The sequence below is a fragment of the Corvus kubaryi genome, unplaced genomic scaffold (assembly GCF_017639235.1).
Source record: "Corvus kubaryi isolate FWS band 111438036 unplaced genomic scaffold, C.kubaryi_AGA036_p1.0 126, whole genome shotgun sequence".
Classification (NCBI taxonomy): domain Eukaryota; kingdom Metazoa; phylum Chordata; class Aves; order Passeriformes; family Corvidae; genus Corvus; species Corvus kubaryi.
In genome coordinates this window covers 175663-198186 of record NW_024580661.1, presented here as the reverse complement: position 1 = coordinate 198186, position 22524 = coordinate 175663, and the positions used below count along the sequence as shown (strand labels likewise).

Genomic DNA, 22524 nt, shown 5'->3' with positions numbered 1-22524 from the left:
GACAGCACAATAAAAATTAAATTGCTTGTAGATTACACTGCTATGTGAGTCTGGGGAGGAAGATGTCTTTCATTTAAGAAAAGAAGGAGGGAAGAGGGAAAATTAAGGGGTTTTTTTCTTTACCCTATTAATGTTAAAACATTCTACCAGTATGAATTAATAATGCCTATGTGAATCAGGCCTCATGATTTCTTATTTCATTAAGCTGCCAGTATGTTGCAGTAATAGATTCAGAGCATTCATTTATTTTGCACCAAACTTCTATATTGGCCCTGCAAGGGAATATCCATTTCTACCAGGAAGAAAGCCAGCATATTGTTCAGCAGAAGTGTAAAATTTATTTTAGTCTCTTTGCATGAGCTATAATGAAACAGTCTGAATTTGTATCCTCAGAGCATATAAAAACCCCATATGGATTTCAGATCCTGACTACAGTGGTACAGACTTAGAGCCTGATCTTCACAAAGCTTTCCTCCACACAGACTCATCTTAATTCCAGCTGCAAGATGAAGACATTGTAACACTCAAACACTTACAGAACAAAAAGCTTCCGGGGAATAAAAATTAAATGTAGATTTAAAAAAATAATGTAGAGGGATTAGTTCAGGTGACTGTTAACTCCTACATCACTTTTATTATCTAGAACAACATTGTGCAAACCTCTTAAGCCTAAGAGCCATCTAATGTTTCTGACAAGGGCATTAAAGTATTTTACTGAAGTTTCATGCTTTGCCATCTGGTGTTGATGGTGCATGACTCATTAAGCTGAAAAACCATTTTGACCACTGCATAAAGCTGGGTATCCTTTACCATTTCAATTAATTAGGATTTACTGAGCTGACCTGACTTTAGCTGAGCACAGCTTTCAGAAATTCACATTACCTAGAGATGACAGAATGAAACTTAAAACCTTTTTCCATCCTCAACTCAAAATAACGTTTTGGCTCCTTATAAAAAAAGTAATCTGCAAGACAGAAAAAATATAAGGTAGACAGAAACTTTTCAAGACACTCTCGGTCCCAGGGAAAGCCAAACAGACAAAGGACAAATAACCAGAGACATCCCAAAATCTTATGAAAGGGCCATTTGGGACAATTCCCTACTCACAGAGGCTGGATGAAGTGCAGGTCACATTACCATTTATATGGTTTCTGGAGAGGCAACAGTTCAAACAAGGCCCCAAAGTGCCACAAACCTATAGATCTGCTCAACTTTACTGCCATGGGTAAAATGTGAAATTAACAGAACAATATTTAGAAATAAAGTTAAGTACTCACTTCAAAATCAAGGGTCTTTACTGAAGTCAGCCCAAAATTAGGATGCAAGTACTTTCTACTCCCAGGTGATGACTGCTGATTTCATTAGGCTTCCTTGATATATGAGTGGATACACTACACAAATTTCTGCAGCCTGCTTTAGACACTCAGTTTGCTACCATGACATGCAATTCTTTAAGTGTGTCATTTCATATACTGGGCTTTTTATAAAGGAAGAAAGGGTGATGTACTAAATAAATTATTTTTGAAGTCTTACTTGGATTCTTAAACTGAGTACTGAGTAGTCATTCCTGCAGGTTACCAGCTTCCTTCACAGCTGGCAGGAGTCGATGCTCCTGCTCCTCTCCCTACCACCACTTTTGTCCCACTGTGCACTTGTGTACTAGAGAAAGGCATGGGCTGACATAAGATGAACCATCTCTCAGGAACAGGAGAAACCCATCTCTATCCAACTTGCCTGAAGAGCAAATGGATCAAATTTAAAAAATTCAAGTTATGGAAAATTTTTTATCAGTTTCACAGCATTTAAAACCAGTAATTGTACTAAGCTCCTCTTTTCCACTTCATTTAACACATCACTGCCTGAAGTGACCTACCTGTGTGCCCCAATCAACACTTGTGGAAGTCCACCCCAACAAACCTCTTCAAAGCATTTACACTGTTATGTCCTTTTTTTGTTGTTTTTTAACCACTGTTCTTCATTCCACCTTGCTTGGAAATAAATTAAACATTTGGCTGAAGGAGCGGAGGAGGCAGTAGGGCAGCAGCAGAAGAGAATGAAAGAGGCAGGTTCTTGATGACAAAGGAGTAAGTTAATCTGACTGGTTTTTTGGTTGATTGCTGACTTGATTGCATTGTTGAAGTTAGCAGGGGTGTCTTTTCAGGGTCCAGGCATTAGGAAAAGGCAGAGATTTTAGTTGACTGCATGGCAGAAGCTTTGTGTTTAAACACTGGCAGATGACAGACAACTACCAAGCCTCATCACAAGCTCAACTTCAGCTGAAAGCTTTAAAACTCCAAGGAGCTGACCAACAAACATAGTGAGATGGGAAGACTATACTGTACCTTTTAGAAGATTGTTTTGGGGATTTGCTTTTGTGACAAAACAGGAGATGTCTTTAAAGACATAATGGAGGTGGCTTAAAGAAGGATAGAGATAAGAAATATCAACTCATGTTTTCCAGCAGAAGTAGTAGGGTTTTATTACTTCCTAATGAATACTTCATGTTAATACTTGAAAAGAAGAGAACAAGATAAGCAGAACAGAGAGAGGGTGCCCTAGTGTGTTGGTTTAACACAGCCTGGTTTTTAGTGCAGGTGGAAGAAAAGCTCAAAACTTCTATGTCCAGCACAGAGCCAATCACTGAAGGCTCTGACGATGGGCAAGTTACTATCCCAATTAGACAAGCTGGTAACGCATCTGTGATGACATATTTAAGAAAGGAAAAACCACCGGAAGCTCTCTTTCTTCTCCCAAGGGGTGGTGAGGCGGCCGCTGGGGCCCATCCCGGTGGGGGCTGGTGGGGGCCATGCAGCCAGGGCCTTCCTGAGGTCGAGACCACGCAGCCAGAGCCCTCCCGAGGCTGGGACCACGCGACCAGGGCCCTCCTGAGGTCAGAGCCACCCGTGCGGTGCCGGCAGGGACCACGTGGCCAGCAGTGAGAGGCATGGCAAGCAATTCCCTGATGCGGAGCCCAGACGAGATCAGCCTCTCAACTGCAACTTACAGACACCAACTTTCTTCCAAGTCAGAGAAAAAGGAAAAGTGAGGACACGTGAGGAGAACATGGCGGCACAGAGGTCAGTGAAAAAAAAGGAGAGGGAGGAGGTGCTCTGAGTGCCGGAGCTGAGATTCTCCTGCAAGCCGTGGTGAGGACTGTAATACAACAAACTGTTTCCCTATAATTCATGAAGTGCATGGGGGGGTGCAGAGATCCATGCGCAGCCCGTGAAGAAAAGCACTCACGCTGGAGCGCGTGGATACCGAAAAGCTGTAATCTAGTGAGGAACTCAAACAGAGAGAGATGACCCTTGCTTTTAGAGATAGAGGAAGAGAGCCTTCACTTCCAAACTAGAACAGCTCATCCTTAAAAGACTAAACTCCATGAACTAAAATGACCCACGCTAGGCAGTTGTGGGCAGTTGTGGACCGTGGGAGGGATTCAGGTTGCAGCAAGTTCGGGCAGGACTGCTGCTTGTGGAAACTAAAACCATGCTAGAAAAGTTCGCAGAGAACTATCTCCCGTGGGAAGGATCCCATGGCACAGCAGAAGAAACTCTTTTCCCTAAGCATACTGAAGAAAGATTTTTAAGAAGTGAAATACTGACCAAAACCCCATGTTTTGTTTCCCTGCGTGGTCGGTGGAAAGAGGGAAGAACTGGGAAAGAAAGGTGTTCTGAAGATTTGCTTCGGTTCTCATTAGCCTTTTTACTTTTAATTCTGTTAATAATAAATCTTCTTTATACTGTTTAGGTTTTGAACGTGTTTTGCCTTAAAGTGTTTTTTTTTTTAATAATCCTTATCTCAACTCGTGAAGTTTTTAATTCCCCCTCCTCTGCTCAGCTATAGCAGAGGAAAATAAGTAGATGGTTTTTTTGTGGGTGCCTGGCACTTAGCCAGCTTCAAACCACAACACCTGGCATGCCTGAAGTCAGAAGAGTGATGCAATTCCTAAAGCTGTTAAATACACAGGAGAGCAAGGGCTGCTGTCTTCATTACAGCTTCTCTACAACCTCCACAGTGTGACACAAATTTGTCATCAGTGCCCAGCAAAAGATACCTGGGCAAGCAGCAGCACTTGGCTGGCTGCATGCCAACAGGCACATTCCCAACCCCTACAGAAAACAAAGGCCCCACAGAATAAGGCTGTAAACACACAGAGACTATCTGACACCTTAATAACAGGGTATGCTCCAAAGCTTCAAGAGACAAAGCAGCAACAGCATAAAGAAAACAGAGCTGATCCTGTTCAAAGCCTTTTGAGAAGAGCTGGTGAAAGACACAGTGCAGTGCTGAGGGCTAGTGTGGACCACCAGCACTGAGCCAAAGGAAGACAGAGACCAGGGAGCACTTGCATCCCAGAGACAGACAATGGAACAAAGGGCAATTTCCCATCCTGGCTATTTCCAGAGAAAACTGGAGTGTTGAAGTAGAGTGAAGTAGTGTTTTCTCAGAAGGTCCCTAAATCCATGTCTAAATCTGCCACTCTCCTAACAAAGCTGACAATTTAGTTCTTCACAGGAGAGGTGAAAATTTATTACCCTAAATATTTACCCAAAGCCGTCCACTTAACAAGCCCCATACAAAACAAAAGATAAAGGATTTGTAACACAGGCACAACTGAATAGTAGAATGCAAAGAAAAAATACACCAGTGTAACAGTTTAATCTCGTGCTGCCAAGGTATCATTTCACAATGAAACCATGTATGTTAAAGCTGGCATTATAATGCACAAGAAATATTTTTCTGAATCAAACAGAAGGGCCTTGTCCCTATTATGTATCTTTTGTATGCAATTAAGCCAATCTTTCGATGACACAATATAGAAATCAGTTTTTTCAAGACTGCATGTGGGAGGAAAAAAAAACCCAAAACACCCAAAGTCCTACACTCTTTACAGATATTTCCAGGAACTTGCCAAGCCTCCACTGACAATTCAGATATATGCAGGTTTCTCTATCACTTTACTTGTGTAAGAGCATCCACTACAAGGCTCACATTTTTTAACTAGCAAAGACCTCTACACCACAACTCCACTTGCAGCAAAGAGCATACATTTTGTGTGCTACAACAAATCACTTTGCATAACAAGATCAATGACTCCCAATTTACAAGTAACACGGTTCCATACCATTTCAAACACCAGCCAGAATCCCCATTTTACTCTCTGACACCATGTACAGCACTTAGGGAACATTAATACTTCCAAGCAATAGTTAGCTACCATGAGGCAAAGTAAAAATGGAAAATAAGTTTGAACATTATTCAAAAAGGGCAAATACTAATTTTTTTCAGAAGATTGCATGCTGTTTTTTCTTACCTTTTTAATAAGCAGTGTATCACAGAATCCCTGAATGGCTCAGGTTGCAAGAGCCCATAGTGCCACCTCCCTGCTCCAGCAACGTCATCCCAGAGCACATAGTACAGGATTGTGTCCAGACAGCTCTGGAGTATCCCCAGTGAGGGAGACTCCACACCCTCTCTGGACAATTTGTTTGGGGCTTGGGCACTGTACAGGAAAGAAGTTCTTCCTCATATTCAGGTGGAACTTCCTGGGCATCAGTTTCTGCCTGTTCCTCTTGTCTTGTTGCCGGCTCCTCCGGAGCAGAGCCTGGGCCCTGCTCAGAGTCCTCCCTGCAGCCAGGGACACCCAGGGCTGAGGGCTCCTCTCAGCTGGGGCTCCTCTCGAGGCTGAGCAGCCCCAGCTCCCTCAGCCTGTCCTGGGCATGGAGATGCTCCAGGCCCTTCCTCAGCTGCACAGCCTCCACTGGCCCTGCTCCAGGAGCTCCCTGGCCCTGCTGTGCTGAGGAGCCAGGGCTGGACACAGCACTCCAGAGCCACCTCCAGGGCTGGCCAGAGGGGCAGGATCCCTCCCTGCCCTGCTGGGAATGCTCTTCCTGCTACCCCCAGGATCCCATTGGCCTCCTTGGCCCCAGGACACTCTGCTGGCTCAGGGACAGCTCGGTGTCCCCCAGGTCCTTCCCCTCAGAGCTGCTCCAGCAGGTCCCCTCCACCTGTGCTGGTGCCCAGGGTTGTTCCTGTCCAGGTGCAGGACCTGCATTTCCCTTGTTGAGTTTCAGACAGTTCTTCTGTGCCCATCTCTCCAGGCTTTCAAGGTCCTTCTGAAGGGCTGTACAGCCCTTGGGCGGATCAGCCACTCCTCTCAGCTCTGTGTCAGCAGCGAACCTGCTCAGGAGGCACCAACCTCTTCATCTAACCAGTGATAAATATTATTAAATACTGTGCCCAGTACGGAACCTCGAGGACACCACTAGTGACAGACTTCCAACCACACCCTGTGCCACCGATCATGGCCCACTGGGATCAGCCAGTTCTCAATCACCTCACTGCCCCCTCATCTAGCCCTCACTACCTGAGTTTGCCTGGGAGGATGTTATGAGAGACAGACAGTGTCAAAAGCCTTGCTGAAGTGGACAATATCTACTGCTCTCTTCTTATTCATTTAAGAAATACGCAGAGTTTCTGTGCCCTGGGTCAAATTATTTCCTGCAACTTCATTGCAACTTGGACACCATAATTAAAACATGCAATTAAAAGATAAAATTTTTTCACCTAATTTAAATTCAGGTTAAAATTTCCAGCCACTGCAGATATGAGGAAGCTGTGTCTCTTCCATGCAATCCTTGGGCACATTCCAGGCCACTTCACTTTGGACATGTGGAGCTGGGAACTGATTTCCATTAACTGCTGGGAAAGCTTGACAAACCGAAGGATTATGCCAAATTTTCCCAGGGGTAATAAGGGTCACAAGGATAATGACATTGCTGTAGACAGCAAGTGTTTATATCCTCAGATATTTATTGAGCATATGCATGCTCTCTCAGACCTGTGGGAACATCTCTAAGCCATGAGTACTACTTTTTTGCAAACAGCAATGACCATGGCCTACCATGATGTGAGGTTGCAGTTTTTGTGAGGACTAGTGTAACAGGGTTTTTCTAGTTGCACACCAGGAGAAAGTTCAGAAGTGATGGTCTTTCCTCTCACTGCTCATTTAGCTCTTCTCCAACAGTTCACTGTGCCCTTGCTCATAGCTCAAAATCATGACCTACAACAAACCGGAGCAAGAAAAGCAACAAACTCACTAGAGTGTTTCTTTCCATCCCTCTCCATATGATTTCTGGAAAAATAATTTATTATGGAAAGACTATTTGATATAATGATTTCTTAAACAGAACCATGGTGAGGCATTATTAAAAATATATTTAGGCTTTTGAGACCTTACAGAAATGCTAAATTAATTCAGGAAGAAAAGATGCAGTAGCACTCAAATAGGACTTTCAGGAAAACAGATTTTAAGGAGCTGAATTTTTTTTCATTTATAATTTCTTGTACTTTTTGGCAGCTGTTCATTAATATTATGGGTTCCAGGTTGGGATTTTTTTGGGTTATTTTTTATTTTTGTTGAATCATTTGTTATCCAGTTACTCTTTTATTTTTAGCACTTGAAGGCTGCAGTCAAGTAACATACAGAAATATTTCCCATCTCAGTAGGTACAGCCATAAGCATAACACATTCCACACTCTGAGAAACAGCGAAGATTTAAAAGCACATGCTGTAGTCCTTAGAACCCCAAACCCTGGTTAAGAATGTATCACCAGCATGAAAGTGACATAGACAGGTCAAGGTAAAACATCTTTTCTAGAAAGCAGTGATAGAATAGAGGGGACCACAGAAATCCTGTCACAGCTCTTTTCACAGAGCACAGTAACATAGAGTAAGACTTCTTTTAAGTATAGCTGAAGAAAACAGATGAGTATTTTGAACTGATTTTTGTACTACATTCAGAAACCTGCTCGGTTTTTGTCTGCTGATAAACTTGTCAAGTAAGAAATACTAGGACCCAGCTCAAATATTTGACCTAAACCTATAAATCAGCCTTCTGGATTTTAGTGGATTTTGAGGAAACTGCATTGTGTACTTCTATATCTACACATTGCCACAAGGAGCAATTAGTAACTTAACATTGGCTCTCCATAATGCAGTGCAGACTTCTTTTACAGAGAATGTTAAAATCCACTTTAATGCAGGAAATATCATAAGCAAGTAGCCAAAGACTGGTACATATTTCTTAACATGGTACTCAGTGGTACCCAGACTCCTTGCTAACACTCTCCAGATAGCTGCTACCTTATACAAGATTTTCCTTGCTATCATAATTAAAGACACCAAAAATGGCCTAATATTCTGAAATTCTTTTCTGATGCACTCCAGATATTGCAGAAACATTATCACAAATATAGAAAGAAAATTGCTGTTAGCACAGAACTCAAATTTTAAGAAATACCTGTAAAAAGTAGTACAGAAACTCAATGCAGTTTAATAAATCACATACTAACACCTGATTATAGCTGGTTGGTTGGCCAGACTGTACTCCTGATGGCCTCCAGGCACGAGTCAATACAGAGTTGGCTGATTGCAACCAAGTACTCTGCATTTATTTAAAAAAAAAAGAAAAAAAGAGCATACTCTTCTCAATGAGCACTGCAGACTACATTAACTCCCCAAGGGACCCCTAAACCACATCACCCAGTGACAGATGAAGACACCTCTTGGACACCTCCAGGAGTGGTGACTCCACCATTTCCTGAGGCAGCCCCTTCCAATGCCTCGCAACCCAAACAGTGAAAATTGGGGTTTTAAATATCTAATCTGAATCACCCCTGTCTCAGCTTGAGGGTGCATTTCCTCTGCTCCTCTCACTGAAGGCACAGCAAAAGAGACAGGCCCCACCTCCCTCCACCCTCCCGTCAGGGAGTTTGGAGAGTGATGAGGTCCCCCCTGAGCCTCCTTTTCTCCAGACTAAACAGCTCCCTCAGCCATTCATCAGACTTGTTTTCTATACCCTTCATGAGCCTTGTTGCCCTTCCCTGGACATGCTCCAGAACCTCAATGTCCTTATTAAAGTGAGGGACCCAGAACTGGATGCAGCATTCGAGGTGTGGCCTCACCAGTGCCCAGTACAGGGGGACAGTCACTGCCCTGGTCCTGCTGGCCACACTATTCTTGATACAAGTCAAGATGCTCTTGGCCTTCTTGGCCCCCTGGGCACACTGTTGGCTTATGTCCAGCTGCTGTTGACTAGCACCTCCAAGGCCCTTTCTGACCAACAGCTCCTGAGCCACTCCTCCCCCAGCCTGGAGCTGCAGGACCTGGCACTTGGCCTCAGACCATCGGGTCTGCCCAGGTCTCTCTGCAGAGCCCTCCTGCCCTCGAGCAGATCCACATTCCCACCCAGCTCGGTGTTGTCTGTAAATGCACTGATCCCTGTGCCCAGATCATCAATAAAGGTCTCAAACAGGACCTGCACCAAAACTGAGCCCTGGGGAACACCACCAGTGATCGGGTCTATCTCCACTTAGTTATTTCTATGATGCATAGGAGTATAACAGCACAATATTTCCTCTAACTAGGAAAACACCAGGATGAACTTGGACCAAAGTACAGAACATTAGTAACTTGACCCTAATGAGTAGATATTACTTCTGCCAATCAAAAATTACAACATAAATCTCTAGAAATGCTTTTTTAGTTCTAACTAGCAAGCTGATCACCTGTCCCGACCTGCTGTAAACGGGGAAGTCAGGGAGGATTCTTTTTGATAGATTTCTCAGACGAAAATAAAGTGCAAATGAGGCAATATTATATCTGAGAACTGTGTACTGATAAAGAAGGGTAAGTGTTCCTACCGAAGGGGGATAGAAAAGAGAGCAGAGAGGGGAAAAAAAAGAGACGGAGAGAGAAACAGGAGACAGGGACAGATCGTTACCGCTGTGCCCCGGGCGCCCTGTTAGCGTCAGCTCGGCAGAGGGAGCATGCGTGCTGCAAGCAGTGATGAGCCTGCGAAGCTCTTACGACGTCTGAGCGCGATTTCCAAGCGGTGGCAGCAGTGTGTCTCCGGCGTCGGCGAATGACGGCTGCAGGCTAGCTGCTGCAGGCTGCGGGAAACGTGGGAAGCACGGCAGCGGCAACAGCTGCTGGCTGCGTGCAGGCAGCGTCTGCTTCGTTGGGAAAACAGCGGAGCACTAGGTTGTCGCAGGGATGAGCTGCCTCGGGGAAGCAGCGAAGCGGGGCAGGACAGGAAAGCAGGACCGCAGGGAGGAAAAGGCAAGGGGGGGAGGAGGGCCAACCTGGCCCTCTGGGCAAGCCCCCACTCCCTCTAAGAAACCCAAAGCAAAATGGTGCCCGTTTGTGACACAGTTAACTGCTTTAATGCTCTAAGGCTCCTCCCATAGCCTGATTTCCCGGGCATTTTTTCCAGGGCATCCAGGCATCTGCCCCACCAGCAAGTGGGGAGTCGCTTGCAGCCCGATCGTGGAAGCTTTCTCTGCCCTGATTGGCTGTCAGGTGAAGCCTCCCCGGGGAGAGGGCTCCCCTTCATCACCTGTGCAACCCCTAGAGTAATTTTTCATCTCATATATAACACATGTTGAGGCATAAATAGAAATTAAATTGGTCCATCTCATCAGCTAACTAAAAAAGACATAATACTTTGAAACAACTGGTTTCCCAAACTGCAAGAACATCTTCTATATAGTGCTAAAAACTACTAAATCTAGTTTGACTTATCTTAGCATCTTTAACCTTGAACTACAAAGGTCCTCAAACATTCAAATGAATGTTTTATTACAGCAGGAGCCATTATTACTACACAGTCTCCTGGTCATGGCTATAAATGAAGAAAATCTCATTATTTCTGAACATTAGCCTTTCCAAATGTATTTATAATCAGCATTGGAATAGTCTGAAAATTAAGACATTGATAATAAAGGGTTTGAGAAATGAGGTAGAAAAACCCCACAATTTCTGGGCTTCCACATAATGCAAGTTATTTGAATAAAGCTGTATAATGGAACTGCAAGAGACAATTCCATCCAGGAAGGCAGAATAAAGTATTTCATTATCAAAAAAATAATCAAATCAAGCATTACATAATTAGGAGTTACTTATGGAAGCAGCACTGGCAAAGATTCAGGTGTGTGACCCCGGTCACAACAGCAGGAGGGGTGGGAGTCCCTCTGTGACACACAGATGGAGGACCAAAGGCAGTGGGGACTAACAGCTGTAAGAGCATCTCCTCAACGTTTTCCCTGCATGTATTTGAGTTATTTCTCTAAGACTAACTAAAACTTTCTTTACCCCTTTCCAAACCCTTAATCCAAACTGCTCTAAACTTCATGCCAAGTTCCTACTCCTGCAGCACAACAAGGCAAAAATATTTTTAGGAAGATCACTACCCCTGCAACACATAGAAGTTTCATGGGTTGTGTTAATAAGCCAGCTTTTTAAAAAGTAATTTGAAATGCAGGATAAAGCAAGCACTGCAGAAGTGGCTGACGACCGTCCCGGTTCTTTGGACTACCTGGTGGATAAGTGGATTTAATGACACCACCTGAGTTATAAGTTTCCATAATGGATTTTCAAAGTGTATCCTGCCCATGAAACTTCAAATCATTTTGCAATTTGATGCTAAATAAAAAATACATACAAAAATACTGCAGATAAATCTTCCCTGCAAGTATAATTGACAAAATGCCACTATGCAAAGATAAGTTTGTACAGAACTTTTTTTAAAATAAGCTATACATGAAATATTATTTGAAATATTTCAACTGAAATGTACTTTTTCCCTTTGGAGGTGTTTAAAAGATCACATAGGAGTGGAGATTGGATAATTTGGCACTGCTTAGCCCCAAGAAAAGGAGGTAAAAGAGGAACAAAAGGACAGAATACAAAAAAGGTTGCTGCACAAAGGCAAGGAATAATCTGTTCAGTGTCCTTGTGGATAGGGACAGAGATAACCCACTTCAACTGGTGCAAAGAAAATCTAAGTCAGGTAAGAAGTGAAACTTTTAAAAAGTAAGGCCAGGGCAGTACTGGGGGGTTAGGCTTCCTGAGCAAGCCTTGAAATCTCTGACATGGGAGATACTGAAGAAGCAGAGCAGGGCAAAGATTTATCACAGAGGGACTCAGGAGTAGCTGATTCTGGAAAGGAGACAAAAGATGGCATCTATTTTTGCCACTATGGATTTCTACAGTTGTCTCCAAAACCAGTCCCACTAGTATCACCAAGCAGCAGCACCGTAAGAAAATTCCAGCACACAATACAAATGAAACCATGGTTGGGAGAAAGTTAGACATTTAAACCTCTCTTGAAAAGTAGCAGCTACTAAAGTGACGCTGACTTAGGCGAGGGAAGACATGCAAACAATCAACGTGATTGATAATGTAAGCTTCGTTTATTGGTAATCTAGAGGCACTTTATATAGTATTAGTATATATGCTTGTCAGTTCTTGATTGGCTTACAATTATGAGAACACTTTCTTGTTTCTGCTTGATTGGTGTTAGATAAAAGACTACATTGGCAAGCTCCTGCCTGTATTAGATACATTAATGTTACAGCTTGAGAAATCGGAGTTCTACCTCCTACCTCATGGTCAGTACATCTTGTAAGCACAGTACTACATCCTTAAAACTTCTTTTTTGTTCTCAGGCCTGTTTCTCACGCAGGCTTTTTCTCATGTAGGCATTTGCTTGTACAGCTCTTTTAAAGTTCTGTTTCCCACAGCTTTTCCAATGATCCATGCCCCTGATCCTTTAACCATTTCTCAACACTAAAGGGCCTTATGGCAGGGTTTTACGCCTTACCCAGTCTGCAAGAGTAGTGCAGGAGGGGTTTGACACTGCAGTTCAGATATGTGATTAACAGCATCAGCATATTGACACAGTTCTGCTTGAGTCTGAGGCAGAGAGACGTGAATTTCAGCACATGCACAGGCTGAAAACCCAAGTGTTCCCTGGTTTGACAGCAGAAGCCCCAATAAGAACTTTTGCCAGGCTGGACAGGGGAGCATCAGCTCAGCAGTCTCCCTTTTAACAGTGTAACACCCAGCACTCACAGAATATGCTGAGTTGGAAGGGACCCACAAGGATCATTAAGTCCAACTCCTGGCCCTGCATAGTACCATCCCCAAGAGTCACATCATGTGATTGAGAGCATTGTCCAAATACTTCTTGATCTCTGTCAGGCTGGGTGCTCTGACCACTTCCCTGGGGACCCTGTTCCAGTACCCAACTACCCTCTGGGAGAAGAACCTTTTTCTGATATCCAACCTAAACCTCCCCTGACACAGCTTCAGGCCATTCGCTTGAGTCCTGTCACTGGTCACCACAAAGCAGAGATCAGTGTCTGCCCCTCCTCTTTCCCTCATGAGGAAGTTGTAACTGTGGTGTCTTCCCTCAGTCTCCTCCAGCCGAACAGACCAAGTGCCTTCAGCCACTCCTCATATGGCTTCTCCTCAAGGCCCTTCACCATCTTCATTGCCCTCCTTTGGACACTCTCTAATAGTTTAATGTCTTTCTTATATTGCAGTGACCAAAACTGCCCCCAGCACTCGAGGTTGGGCCGCACCGGTGCAGAGCAGAGTGGGACAATCCCCTCCCTGGCCTGGCCAGTGACGCTGGGCCTGATGCCCCCCAGGACACAGATGTCCCACCTGGCTCCAGGGCACAGCTGTTCAACTTTCTGTTGACCAGGAGCCCCAGGTCCCTTTCCATGGCACTGCTCTCCAGCACCTCATGCCCCAGTCTGCCTGAACATACAGGGCTGCCCCATTCCAGGTGCAGAATTCAGCACTTTCCTTTCTTGAACTTCATGTGGTTGGTGATGGCCCAGCCCTCTGATTTTTCCAGGTCTCTCTGCAAGGCCTCCCTGCCTTCCAGGGAGTCAACAACTCCTCCCAGTTTTCTGTGGTCAGAAAACTTAGTATCCCTTCCAGTGCTGCATCCAAATCATTTATGAAGATGTTGAAGAGCACAGGGTGGAGGATGAAGCCCTGCAGAACCCCACTAGTCACCACCAGCTCGATGTCACCCCAATCTCTGTCACCCTTTGTGTGCGACCCATGAGCCAGTTGCTCACCCATCACATGACGTGTTTATCTGGCTGTGGGATGGGCATTTTGTCCAGAAGGATCCTGTGGCAGACAGTATCAAAAGCTTTGCTGAAGTCCAAAATAATTATATCTGCTGGCTTCCCTTGATCAGCCTTGATCAAGGTAGGTCATCTTTTCATAAGAGGAAATCAGGTTCCACCAGCAGGACTTTCCCCTCATGAAGCTATGCTGGCTGTGACCAACATTGTCTTTCAGGCATTTTTCAACATCTCCCAGAATAATCTTCTCCATAGCTTTACCAGGCACTGAAATGAGACTGAAAGGCCTGTAGTTTCTTGGATCCTCCTTCTTGCCCTACCTGAAAATCAGGACAACATTCACCAGCTGGGACCTCTCTGGATTCCCAAGGCTGTTCAAAAATCATCAAGAGAGGCTTTGTGATGACATCAGCAGCTCTTTGAGGATTCTCATATGAATCCCATCAAGCCCATAGATTTGTAGGGGTTCAGCTGGAGCAGCAGATCCTGCACATTTTCAGGGTCACCTGTGTGGATGCTAAAAGGCAGGAGCAGAAAAATTTTCCAGCTCTGTAGCATTTGTGAAGTTTTTCCTTTCTCATGCTTTAGCTGAGAAACAGAGAAATCCAGCTTCTCACAGCTTCTCTGTGAAAGCTTTTGTTCTCATGAAAACTGGATGGACAACAGTTTGTAAGAATGTAAATCATTTCTACACCTGCAAGTTGTTGTGAGAACATTAGAATTGTTTTCAATCTTGTGAGAATAATATTTGGAAATGGTTGTCTTACTGCTCAGCCTATCACCTTGAGAGGTGGTGAGTGAATAAGCCAATCATGTAATTTCTTTATTGCAAACTACACTATAAAAGATAAGCTATTCATTAAATGAGGTCTTAGCTTGCTTTGGCCATACCTTGCAGCCTGAACTTGTGTTGTGATTCCGCCGTTCTTTGGGAATAACAGCAACACACCTGGGAGTTGATCATTCTCATAGTCATGGTCCTCCAGCTCAGGGCACTGGGACCCCCTTGGTCTGTAGATACAAGAATGCTGCTAACAAGGATTTTCTTGCTATTTTCTGTGAGAGACTTTTCTCTCTCACAGAAGAGGTAGCAGAGTTATGTAAACAACCAAGCCACCTGCAACCTTGAAAAGTCTTGTTTATGGTATAGTAGAAAAATATTTTGACAATGGATGTTTTAGGATTTTAGCCAATCACCCCCAAGGGGTTGCTGGTCCTTTGTCCAATTAGACTATGAAGAAAAAAGTCTATAAAAGAGTTTGTAAAGTAATTAAATTAATCAATCTTACTGCACAATTCCTGCCTGCTGGATCTTCTCTCCTCCTCCCTACGGCTGCGGGACACAGTAAAATACCCTAGGGCTACAGTAATACTGGTCCATCATCTGTGTTGAAGACAGAGGTAAAGAATGTTTTAAACAGCTCTGCCTTGTCCATGTCCCTGTTTGTAATGTGACCATCCTCATCCTGCAACAGGCCAGTGTTATTTTTACACTGCCTTTCACTATTAATGTATTTGAAAAAACTCTTTGTAGTGTCTGCCACAATTCTGGCAGCTTCAACTCCAGTTGAGCTTTGGCCGCATTAATTTTCTTGCTACAGTGAGGAGCAGCATATTTGTGTTCTTCCCATGTCATCTGACTTGGCTTCCACTGGGCACACACCTTCCTTTTTTGCCTTATTTTCAAGAGGAGATCACTGTTCAGCCAAGCTGGTCTTCTGCCTCACCTTCTTGACTTCTGACATTTGGGAATTGCTGTAGCTGTGCCCTTAGGAGGGAATGTTTAACAAGCGCCAGCACTGATGGACGCCAGCATCTGCACAAACATTTTTCCAGGGGACCTTACTCACTACTTCCCTGAGCAGCCTGAGTTCTGCTCTCCTCATGGCTGGAGTTGAGGTTTTGCTGGCACTTTTCCTCCTGTCATCCAAGATTTTAAACTCAATGGCTCTGTGGTCGCTGCAGCCAAGACGGCCCCAATCTCCTCTTCACTCACAAGATCCTCTGTTGAGAAGTGACAGATCAAAAAGAGCATCTTTCTGAGTCAGCTCCTTTAGGACCTTTTCCATAAAGTTGTTTTCCAGGTGTTTTAGGAATCTTCTGGCCTGGGTTGTACCAGCTGTGTGATGTTCCCAGTTGATTCCTGGCAAGTAGAATTTCCCCATGAATACAAGGGCAGTTGACCTGGAAATGTCCTTGAGCTCCTCAAAGAATAATTCATCATGAGAACAGAAACCAGACAGAAGTTTCCCTAATGGTACTCAGTGGGAGTGGCAATCCAGCAGGTAGGGCAGGGTGTTCCTTAGCAAGAAGAATAGAAACAGCTACTTAAATGCATACATTGAGTTAATGCAAGCTCCGGCATTGGGCATACCAGATGTCACTAAACCTTTTCTGTTGTTCTCACATGAAAGGCAAGGACTGGCACTGGGACTTTTGGCACAAAAGCTGGGACCGTATAGAAGTCCAGTGGCTTATTTCTCCAAGCAGCTGGATGTGGTCAGCCAAGGAGAGCCCGCCTGCCTGCGTGCAGTGGCAGCTGTGATCCTGAACATAGAAGAAGCTCACAAGTTCACACTGGGACAGCAGGTAACTGTTTTTATCTCTCACACAGTGTCAGCAGTACTCGCACAGAAAGGAAATCACTGGTTAACCCCATCTCGCTTTCTTAAATACCAGGCTGTCCTAGCAGAATCGGAGGATGTGAGTATCCAAGTAACTAAAATCCAGCAGCTTACCTCCAGGGCAAGGCTACTGAAGACCCCGTACAGCACGACTGCATCGAAACCATGGAGGCAGTTTACTCCAGCCACCCAGACCTAAAGGACTCTCCACTAGAAAATGCAGAAAACTGGTTCACCAATGGGAGCAGTTATGTCAAGGATGGTAAGCGGCTCGCTGGGTATGCAGTTACAACCACAGACGCTGTCATTGAGGCAAATCTGTTACCTGTGGGGACATCAGCTCAAAAGGCTGAAATAATAGCCCTAACTTGAGCCTTGGCATTGGCCAAAGGAAAACCTATCCACATTTAGACTGATTCAAGGTATGCTTTTAGGGTGGTACACGCTCATGGGGCTATCTGGAAAGAAAGGGGTTTATTAACCTCACAGAAGAAAGAAATCAAGCATGCTACTGAAATCGTACAGTTACTAGAAGCAGTGTTAAAACCTTCAAAAGTGGTTATAATGCATTGTAAGGGACACTCCCAAGGTAACACCATCCCTGAACTGGGAAATGCTATGGCAGACAAAACAGCAAAGGCAGTAGCCATTGGGGTTCAGATCCAAGCCCTAGCTCTAATTCCTTCTAGCATCCTTATGGATGAAAAAACCCCCACCATATGACACTAATGTTTTAAATTGGATACAAGAAGACAAGAAACAAATAAGCACAGATGGGTGGGCTAGGATAAAAGGTCTCATAGTCATACCCAGAAAACTATTAAAATCATTTATCCAAAGCGAACATTGCATCAAATTACCTTACATGACACTTCTTGAAGGTTTAAAGAGATGTGGGACAAACTTACAGCATAGTTACCCAACTTATTCTGGCTTAAACATTGTTTGTAATAGCTATTTGTGTTATTGCATTGATACTTATTGTTTATATTAGTAGTTACTGTTGTATGATACTATGTACTTAGAATCGAGATGCTTATGCCCAATGGCACAAGCACAAACAGAAATAAGGTAGAGAACGGTACTTACTTTAAAGACATGCAAGATTTGTAAAGAATTGCAAATAACCAAAGAAAAGGGGGGATTGAGGAAAGGGCAGTCAATAACTAACTCATGTAAGCACAAGTTAACTATTGGGAGACAACAAATGTTAGTTCAGACAGCAGATGTTAATTACAAAACCTAAGAAGCCGAATTCACCCTAATCTTGTCAAGATAGAGGGGATAAGGATTATCCCAGAGACTGCTGAATCATTCCTCAAAGGACTACGCATGCCCAGGGAGAAAGGTGAAAAGTGCACTGTGAGGAAGACTACTGGTCTTCATCAGAAAGACCCCTGAGGAAGAAGAGGAGCCTTCCTCAGTGCAACTACCAGGACACACACCGCATGCGTGGCCCGTATGCTAATGATATTAATGACTTCCGAGAAATAATTTGTATAACCACACCTGTCCCAAGGAAAGTGATGAATATTCATAATTTAACCCTTAATAGTGTGTTGTAGGGAGCACCGGTGTGTGTGTTTTGGAGGAGCGATCCCCCGACACCCGGCGCACTGAATAAAGCAAATACCCACTTCTCTGACTCTGTCTCTGAAGTGTCTCCTGGCCTGGTTGCGGCACGATTCAACATCAGAGCTCTTTTAGTGGGACTTAAAATTTCAAATCACAAAATCCTCCCTCCCATGTACTTTTTCAAAGTCCATTTTCCGGAGGTAAAAAAGAAGAGGGGGGAAGAATGCACTTGGTTCACAGCCCTTTCATCCTCCCAAAAGTTATAATTAACATCCCCCCAGTGGCGTGAATCCTCCCTATTTAGTACCTGTGACAACACCGTCTTCCAACTTTTCTGTTCAAAAACCTAAAATTCCAGCATAACACAATTTCATCAGCTTTCTATTTGTTCTAGAATATAATTAAGCTATTTCCCCTTTGACTCAGTACTAAAAATAAAAGTATTAAGCTATATACTAAGACATTTTCAGAGCACTTCTTAAAAATAAGAAGTTTCCTGCTAACTCCAAGCACTTCTTGGTGCTGCAAAGCAACATAGTGACTCAATAACTCCATAGCACAAGATGCCCCAGATGGGCCTGACATCACCCTAGTAATAATTAGTATTATATGCTTGTATTCAGTTTTAGAATTAAATCACTGCCCACCACTGCTGCCGCCCAGTATTGTAGCAAAAGTAGCTCTTTTAACAGAGATGAAAAGTCTGGGCAGACTCACATGATTGACAGTGCCCTAACTTTTTTTTTCCCCCCAATAAAGTTTTTACAGATAAAGTCAGATATCCAGCAGCTAAATATAATAGACATAGCTATGCCCCTTGTATTTTTTTTGGCTCCCACAGTATACAAAAATCACTAATAGCAGTACTGCATTCTGAAATCTTACATGAAAAATAACTATTAGAAATGTATGATTTGTGTTTGACTTTACATCTTTACATATTATCTTCTCTGAGAAGGAAAAGAAAGTAATTGAAGCAGAAAACAGTACAAAAGACCATCTAAATTGCCACTGACAATGGATTTTGAGCTTGGCTAACAGTGGAAGTCTCTCCAAAGAGAGACTGCTAATGGAAGCTGATGAACACCATACTAATAGAGACCCAGGTGAAGAATTAAGATTTTTCAAGAAACACTTGAGGCAGGAAAACTTGCACATCTCTCAGTCAGTTAAGAACAACGCCCAAAGCCGGGCACAGTCTGTCAGTCCGCCCTGACAGTGCATGGCCTGGAACAGAGAGAAACCCAAACAGTGCAACAGGCTACACCACACAAAGGTGTGCTCAGGCACAGCATCCTCTGTCCCTCGTGTGCCCCACCACAGTACCGTGAGGCCAGAGCACCACCCAGCAGAGCACAATACATGGATTATCCATCACAACAAACTGGACATTAATTTCTTTGAAGTTGGGTGCAAAAAGCAGTAGGCTGATGGGCACTTATGCCTGGCATGAGAAGAAAAGCCACTAAGCATTGGGATGTAAGAAGGCAACTACCAGACTCCACAGGTCAGCTCCAGAAAGGAGTATGTGATTTGGCTATATGGGTAACCACTCCCTTAAGCTTCATGCACTTCATGAGCAAAGAGACTACAAAGAAGCTGATGAGCACTTAGAAACATCCTTCAGGGAACAGAAAAAACTGAAGATGAAGATCGCAGCCTCTCTCCAAGATTCATGCCCATGGGAAAGTGTTCTCCTTCCAGCAGCAGCCAGAAGGGTTGGAAAAGGCCAATTTCATGGGTAATCAAATAATACCAATTAAAAACCAACGAGGCAAGCAAACTCACTGGTCAAAGCAGGAGAAACATCATCCTCAGCAAAGCTGAGTGTTAAATGAGGGGGGGAAAGGCAGTGTTCCCACAGTCCTACAGAGCAGGAAATTATAAAGAACAGCAACTGATGTTACATGATTCCTACACTTCTTGTCACCCAAGTATGCTGAGGAAACCAAAGAGCATGTCTATGCTCATCCAGCTCTCCCTCTGGGAGGGACTCCCTCCACCAACTGCCACTCATGTACAGCAACTGCTATTTTGGTCTCACTGGCACTTTTTATCACAGAGGGAGCAGAAGGTCTCCACCAATTGCATCACACAGATGTTTTATCTAATTCCCTCTGAGTAACTTTTATGCATCATCCCTTGAAGAACATCACCACCTCAGTGGACAACAAAGGGATGGATTAACCTGGAGCCTAACTTAGTCCTTTCCTATCAATGCAGAAATGCCTTCCTCAGCCATAGTAGCGTCCCTGAGAAGGGGTGCAGAACAGGGATGCTTCTGTGCAGTGCTTTGGCAGCAAAATGGAATGTAATAGATATGCCCAGCTTTTTTAGGTGCTTGCTGTGGTTTTAAAGCACCAGATGGTGGTGGTTTTAGATCAGGTGAAACATTTGCTTTCAATTTTAACTCTTTGGCATTGATAAAAAAGCCCTTATGGAGAGCGATCCTGGAGAAGGTCACATGCACCAAACTCCATAGCACTGTGAGGCAACAAAACTCCAAGCAGAACACAGGCTTCCAGCATCTTGCACTTAAAAGTGGAAGGTGGAGACAGCAAACTGGCTTAGTGCTCTTAACAGAAATCTAAACATGCACATACTTATTTTCTCCTTTTTATTTTCAAAAGATATATGGAAAAAAGACAGACAGAAGAGCAAGACACACAGAAAGCCTGCAAGCTCTCAGTTTGCAAGGCACCATCTGCTCTTCAGGAGATGTGGTATATGCACAATAAAGATTTCGTTTTCTGACACAGTTAAAAGCAAAACAATGTCAACACATGCCTCTTTAGAGCAGCTCTGGCACCAGTTCTCTAAATATTGGATTTCTGGGACCCAAAGAATTTATGGCAGACTTAAAAAGGTTCCAAAACCAGACTCCTCAACAAGAGTCTTACTGTGCCACAACAAGAAGGTAACAATAGTATCATTGTCTCTAATATAATCCATCTTTTCCCCTTTTGCCAGTTAATAGATTTGGGCACCAGAAGCCCTTTGGGGCACAGCAACTCACCGAGGTACATTCACTCTTTACAGTCAACTGCAACAACACAGTACTCAGGCTGGCCACACTTTGAGAGTGACGGACAACACTGGAACCACACCCATGACATTTAGAGGGAATTACTGACAACACCTGATACCAGCAGTAAACAATGAAACCTCTGAGATGAGGGCCACTGATAACCAACCACTTCCTTTAGTATGTCAGAGCTCTCCAAAGTCCTATGTTATGTGCTAACACCAGAAATGGCTCACCTCACTTCCTGACAGCTCTCTCACAGCTATATAATCATAGGTCATCAGCAGACAGCAATGTAGAAGATGCTGCAAACACAGGGAGAATTTGTTTACCCTTATTAAATTATTCAGAACCATAACTATGCAAGAAGAGATATTAAAGGTCTTAAATCTATTAAAGGCAGCATGCTATGTTAACAGTTGGACTAGTTCTTAAAGGTCTTTTCCAACCTAAATGATTCTATGCTTCATCCCTGGACCGTCTCCTTCCTTTCTGGTATAAGGAGGGACTTCCTTGCATGACCTGACCCTACAACCATGGATATGAGCCAAGAATAACACAGACTTTCTGTTTCCAGATTCATCACCACATGGGCTGAAGAATGTCTTCTTGATACTGAATTTGCTTTAAAAAAAAATCACCATAATCATCTCATTGAGCTAGTTATGCATAAACAAAAACCAGATGGTATCATTGTAAGTGCTGGCAGAATACACACCTGTTAAATAAGAGAAGCCAAAATTGGGGTTGAATCCAACACTTCTCTCTCTCTCAGTCCCTCTCTCCCTCCTCCCTCACCTGTTCCCCCATCTTCCCCCTCCCCTTTCTCTCTCTGGAAATGTTTTCTCAGGGCACATTCATGTCTCACATCTTTCATACCTTGAGCAGCAGGCCTAAGCTCTTGACACTTTTTATTTCAGCTGAACATGCTAAGCTTTGGAGCCAAACTCCCCCGGACCTAGGGAGTCAGCACAGATTATATCCCTTCTACTGACATGCATTTTACTTCCTCATATGCAGAAAAGCATGCAGCTTTCACTAGAGACATAATGCTTCATCATTAAACTATGTCCCCACCTCAAGTCAAAGCCTCTTTGCTATAACAACATGTTCTGTATCAGCTTGTGCATTAGCAAACACCCTCCACACGGGTAGCTGCACAGGACTGATGTGTTTGGTGCATTACTGACTTCAGCATAAGGTCAGACACAGTGGTACTTAACAACTTTATGGTAGCAATGCTTATAGAGGCTTATATAGTTGAACTCCTTGTCTTTCTCACTTTTAAATACAGGGTAATAAAATCCTAACTGTAAGCCACTGGAGTGCTTAAAATGATCTCAAAGT

At 43.8% G+C, this 22524-nt stretch overlaps 1 long non-coding RNA gene across 1 annotated transcript; it reads left to right on the top strand.

Annotated features, from left to right (window-relative positions):
* Positions 1–16425: 16425 nt before the first annotated feature.
* LOC121661415 lies at positions 16426–17288 on the top strand. Its single transcript, XR_006014970.1, has 2 exons — positions 16426–16542; positions 16633–17288. It is a non-coding gene; the product is annotated as an uncharacterized LOC121661415 (long non-coding RNA).
* Positions 17289–22524: the final 5236 nt, after the last annotated feature.